A 5,580-nucleotide genomic window follows, 5' to 3' on the forward strand; every position below is an offset into this window, starting at 1 on the left:
TAATAAAGGGCTTCCCAGGTGGTGCTAGTGGTAAAGAAGCTGCCTCCCAATGCAGTAGACTTAAAACATGCAGGTGAGATCCTGGGTTATAATTGTTTGTAATATAAAAAAGATTAGAAACTGCGGTTGGGTCTGCAGGCTGTGTTGTAGCTATCGCCATGGTTCCTTGGAAGCAGAAACTTCCTTTCCTTCTGCCCCCTCCTCCAGCCCACCCCCAGGCTCCCTGGTCCCAGCTCCTGACCAGACAACTGACATGAACACCAACAGCTCAGAGGAGGTGTCCTGGATTTCCTGGTTCTGTGGGCTCCTTGGCAATGAATTCTTCCGTTTAGTGGATGAAGACTACATCAAAGATAAATTCAGTGTCACTGGACTCAATGAGAAGGTGCCTCACTATAGACTACATATGATCTTGAACCTGGGGCTGGTTATGTAGTTGGAAGACAATACCAACAAGAATGACCTGATTGAGTAGGTAGCCGAAATGCTTTACAGATGGACCCACACCTGCTATATCCTCACTTTATGTTTGAAATCCTTCAAGCTAGGCTTCAGCAGTACATGAACTGAGAACTTCTAGATATAAAAGCTGAGGTTAGAAAAGGCAGAGGAACAGGAGATTAAATTGACAACATTTGTTGGATTATGGAGAAAGTAAGGGAATTCCAGAAAAAAAAAAATCTATTTCTGCCTTGTTGATTATGCTAGTCTTTAACCATGTGGATCACAACAAACTGTAAAAAATTCTTCAAGAGATGGGAATACAGACCACCTTATCTGTCTCCTGATAAACCTGTATGCAGGTCAAGAAGCAACAATTAGAACTGGACATGGAACAATGGTTTGGTTCAAAATTGGGAAAGGAGTATGTCAAGGCTATATATTGTCACCCTGCTTATTTAACTTCTATGCAGAGTACTTCATGCAAAATGCTGGGCTGGATGACTCAAGCTGAAATCAAGATGGCCAGGTGAAATATCAAAAACCTTAAATATGCAGATGATACCACTCTAATGGCAGAAAGTGAAGAGGAACTAAAGAGCCTCTTAAGGGTGAAAGAGAAGAGTGAAAAATCTAGCTTAAAACTTAGCATTCAAAAAACTAAAATCATGGCATCTTGTCTCATCACTTCATGGCAAATGGAAGGGGACAAAAGTGCAATGACAGACTTTATTTTCTTGAACCCCCAAATCACTGCAAAATTAAAAGACACTTGCTCCTTGGAAAGAAAGCTATTTCAAACCTAGACAGTGTATTAAGAAACAGACATCACTTTGCCAAGAAAGGTCTTTATAGTCAAAACTGTGGTTTTTCCAGTAGTCATGTATGGGTGTGAGAGCTGGACCAGAAAGAAGGCTGAGCACTGAGGAAGAATTGATGCTTTTGAGTTGTGGTGCTAGAGAAGACTCTTGAGAGTCCCTTGGAGAGCAAACCAGTCAATCCTAAAGGGAGCCAACCCTGACTATTCATTGGAAGGACAGATGCTGAAGCTGAAACTCCAATACTATGGCTACCCGATGCGCAGAGCTGAATCATTGGAAAAGACCCTGATGTTAGGAAAAATTGAAGGCAAAAGGAGAAGGCAGCAACAAAGGATGAAATTGTTAGATAGCATCACTGACTCAATGGACATGAATTTGAGCAAAGTCTAGGAAATAGTGAAGGACAGAGAAGCCTGGTATGCTGCAATCCATGGGGTCACAAAGAGTTGGACACAACTTAGTGACTGAATAACAATATACCCTCATCAGATGTTGGAAGAGTACCAACAGGAAGACTTTGGCTACTGAGCCCGTGTGTACTGTGGAAACCAACCCATGCTTCCCAGTGGCCTTTCAGACATCCCAAGTGAGGCCATGGTGAAGCTCTACTGCCTCAAATGCTTGGATGTGCACACACATAAGTCACTGAGGCACCAAAACGTGGATGGCATCTACTTTGGCACTGGTTTCCCTCACATGCTCTTCACGGTACACCCAAATACTGGACAAAGAGGCCCACCAACCAGATTGTGTCCAGGCTCTATGGTTTCAAGATCCATCCAGCGGTCTACCAGCAGCAACTCCAAGCCACCAGCAACTTCAAGAGCCCTGTTAAGACGGTTCACTGGTTCCTCACCTGACCTGACCCTCAGTCTTTGACACATTCATTCCTTTGCTGCCACCTTTTCAGGATCCCTCTATGGTTTATGTTTAAATTAGCCATTATTGAAAAATAAATAAATAAATAAATTTGCCATTATTGTGGTGGGAACATAAAATAAAGTGCAACAAAAGGCAAAAACAAGATCAGAAACAACCAAAAGGCCTATCAATAAAGTAGTTAAATGAAGAGTGTGGTTATTTCCATCCATGCAATGGAATATTACACAACCAACTAAATGAACAAAGAAGCTTTTCATAGTGATGTGGAACAATATCCTTTTTATGCATCACTGAGCATAAAAATCAGCATGCAGAATAAATCATTTAAAATTTATCACTTGCTTAAAAATTAAAAGAAAATTGTATACATTGTTTATCTTACAGACACAAAGAATGGTTCTAAAATCATCTTCAGAATCCATTAACAATAGTTGTCTCCAGGGAAAGGATTTGAATGAGTATATACTGTGCATATTTTAATACACACTTAATTTCTTACTTGCTAAAAATAAATAAGATTATGGTTATTTTTTAAAAGGAATGGAAAAAACAAAAAACATGAAGAAAATACACTGGTTTTTCATATCTTATGTTCAGACACTAAAATGTTACGTCTAGCACCTGGGAAGTGCACTAAAAGCAATAGAGTTAATTGAAATGCCCTCTATATGTTAAAAAGGGAGTAAACAAGCCCAGTGGATCCATTTTCCTTTAAAACTCCATTATTATGTACTTGAATAAATGCTAATTAATCCCTTAGATTAGGACTTATCCCTGAAATGTCACCACCTGTATGTTCCCATTACCAGTTCATTCAGTACTTTAGTGTGTTAATTAAAAGGATGTCATATGATGCAGTAGTTTAACCCATGGTTGTTTCTAGGTTGTGGCCTTTCATCATTGCTCTTTTTAATTGGTATGTTTTTAAGATTAAAAACAGAACTCTGAATAACTAGTATTTTTCATATTAAACTGAAATTTCTTTATTTGATTTTTAAATCACTGTGATTATCTTGATATAAATACTTATTTTTTTAAAAATATAATTTATTAAAAGCCTTAAAAATTATAAATAGCACTAGAAAAATTTACTTATCCTAGAATGGCTATACCTAAGGAGAAACCAGACTGGAAATTTCATTCTTAATTCATGTATGTGTGTATATGTCCATATTCATTTTCACATGGTGGTACGTACATGGTAAGTAAGCATATAGCTTTTCATACAATGTAAAACTGGTCTCCCTGCAAGTTGCTCACTTTCCAGAAACTTTGGAATCTCATAGGAGATTCAGTTCAAGCAAGAAAAGAATCAATATGAAAAGACGTTCACTTTTTCATAGCTCCTGTGAAACCAGAATTATAATATAATGTGAAATTAGCTTTCTAATACAATGGTTAAGAGGACAGGTATAAAGGTTAAGTAGCCTGCACTTCAAATTCCCAGATTTAAGAGCTACATACCTCTTGGGAAAATTAGTTATTAGAATCATAGTTTCCTAATATGTAAATTACTTATAGTATCATCTATTTCATGAGGGTACTTCCCTGATAGCTCAGTTGGTAAAGAATCCGCCTGCAATGCAGGAGATCCCAGTTAGATTTCTGGATTGGAAAGATCTGCTGGAGAAGGGATAGGCTACCCACTCCAGTATTCTTGGGTTTCCCTGGTGGCTCAGCTGGTAAAGAATCCACCTGCAATGTGGGAGACCTGGGTTCGTTTCCTGGGTTGGGAGGATCCCAACATGACGTGGTAAAAATTAAATGAGAAAAATTACATTAATGCTCAACATGCATGCTAAATTGCTTCAGCTGTGTCCGACTCTTATGGCCTGTTGCTCTCCAGGCTCCTCTGTTCATGGGATTCTCCAGACAAGTATACTGGAGTGGGTTACTATACCCTCCTTCAGGGGATCTTCCTGACCCAAGGATCGAACCTGCAGCTCCTTTAACTCCTGCATTACAGGAAGATTCTTTACTGCTGAGCCACCAAGGAAGCCCCATTAATGCTCAAAGTATTGCTGAAAAAAATGATAGCTATTAATATAATAAAAACTGTTAACATATTTTCATTTCATTTTATATTAATACATAAAGTTGCTCAAGTAGAGTTGCAACTCAGTATGTCTGTGGTCATTTAATTATGTTATTGATGGTGCACTAATTAACCACCAGAGATACAAAAGCTGCCCCCCTCCTTTTTTCTTTTATCTTTGATTTTGCTTGAATAATGAAACCTATTCTATATCCTTAGGGAAATTTATTTTTCTGGCTATCTCAAAGATAAGGAACCACTATTGATTCCTCACCTTGATCTTTAATATTTATACATGACAACTTCCAAATATACCTCAGAAATGATATTAGTGTAGGGAGAACAGTATGTCAGAATACTTTAAGATGGGCCGAAAGACTACTATTTTAATTACTGAGGCTCTTCATTCTGGTAAATAGTTGCCTTGATTGACTCAGTTTTTTTATAAGCACTTTTGATCCAATTTCCCTAAGGTGGTGTTCCACAGGAGAAAATAAGACCCACCAAATATTAATATAAACATGTTTAATTATTGCTTGACAGTTGGCTAACAGCATATGTAGGAAAAAGTACATTGGGGAAAACAATAAATCCAGGAGTGAGTTTGACCGAAAGTTTAAAAGTTAGATAAATCAGTGATGATGCAGTTTTTTTTTTTTTTCCTAAGAAATAGAAGAAACAAGTTCAAATATGGTATACGAAAAGGGCAATTGTGACTTTAGGTGGAATTACACCAGAACTAGTGTCCAAAGTCATCCAGAATGAGTCATTCAGTCATCCAAAGTCACCCCATGATACTTTTGAGCAGTAGGTAATACATTGACTATAAAAAAATTCCCCAACTTTTCAGTCCTTCATATAGTGACATAATTTTCAATAAAACTTTGTCATTCCTTTCATGAATTTCCCTACTTATTGATCTGAACTGGCTTGTTTTGCTACGAAGAGTGTGACAGAAGTAACAGTGTGTCAGCAGAGTCTAGCTCTCAAAAGGCCTTGAATTCTTCTTTCATCTTCCTTGAATTCCTGCTTTCACCATTAGAACAAGCCCAGGTCAATCTTTTGGAGGAAATACTTGGATGAACAGCTGAAGACTAAATAGCTTTAACGCTAAGCCCAGCCTAAAATTGTTCACTCCCGGAATTGTGAGCTAAATAAATATGCTGGGTTAAGCCACTATGGTTTGGAGTTAGTAACAGCCAGCTGTTAAAATTGATGAAAGTTATGGTAAGGCAAGAGGTTTCTTAAAAGCCAGAAAATCCATCAGATTTGGAGCTAGGTCTTAGCCAGTGCTTAAGGATATGGGAGTGGGATCTTGTTTCAATAGCAAAGAGGAAATTGGCAAAGGCTAGAAAAAATTTCATGGCTCAGGCAAGTGCACTAAGGGTAGGGCCAGGGTGA

The 5,580-nt window shown here is 38.1% G+C and overlaps 1 pseudogene; it reads left to right on the forward strand.

Moving 5' to 3' along the window:
• Positions 1 to 253: 253 nt before the first annotated feature.
• On the forward strand, positions 254 to 2,122 carry LOC136164119 (casein kinase II subunit beta pseudogene; annotated as a pseudogene).
• Positions 2,123 to 5,580: the final 3,458 nt, after the last annotated feature.

Source organism: Muntiacus reevesi, chromosome 3, assembly GCF_963930625.1.
Source record: "Muntiacus reevesi chromosome 3, mMunRee1.1, whole genome shotgun sequence".
In the NCBI taxonomy this organism is placed as follows: domain Eukaryota; kingdom Metazoa; phylum Chordata; class Mammalia; order Artiodactyla; family Cervidae; genus Muntiacus; species Muntiacus reevesi.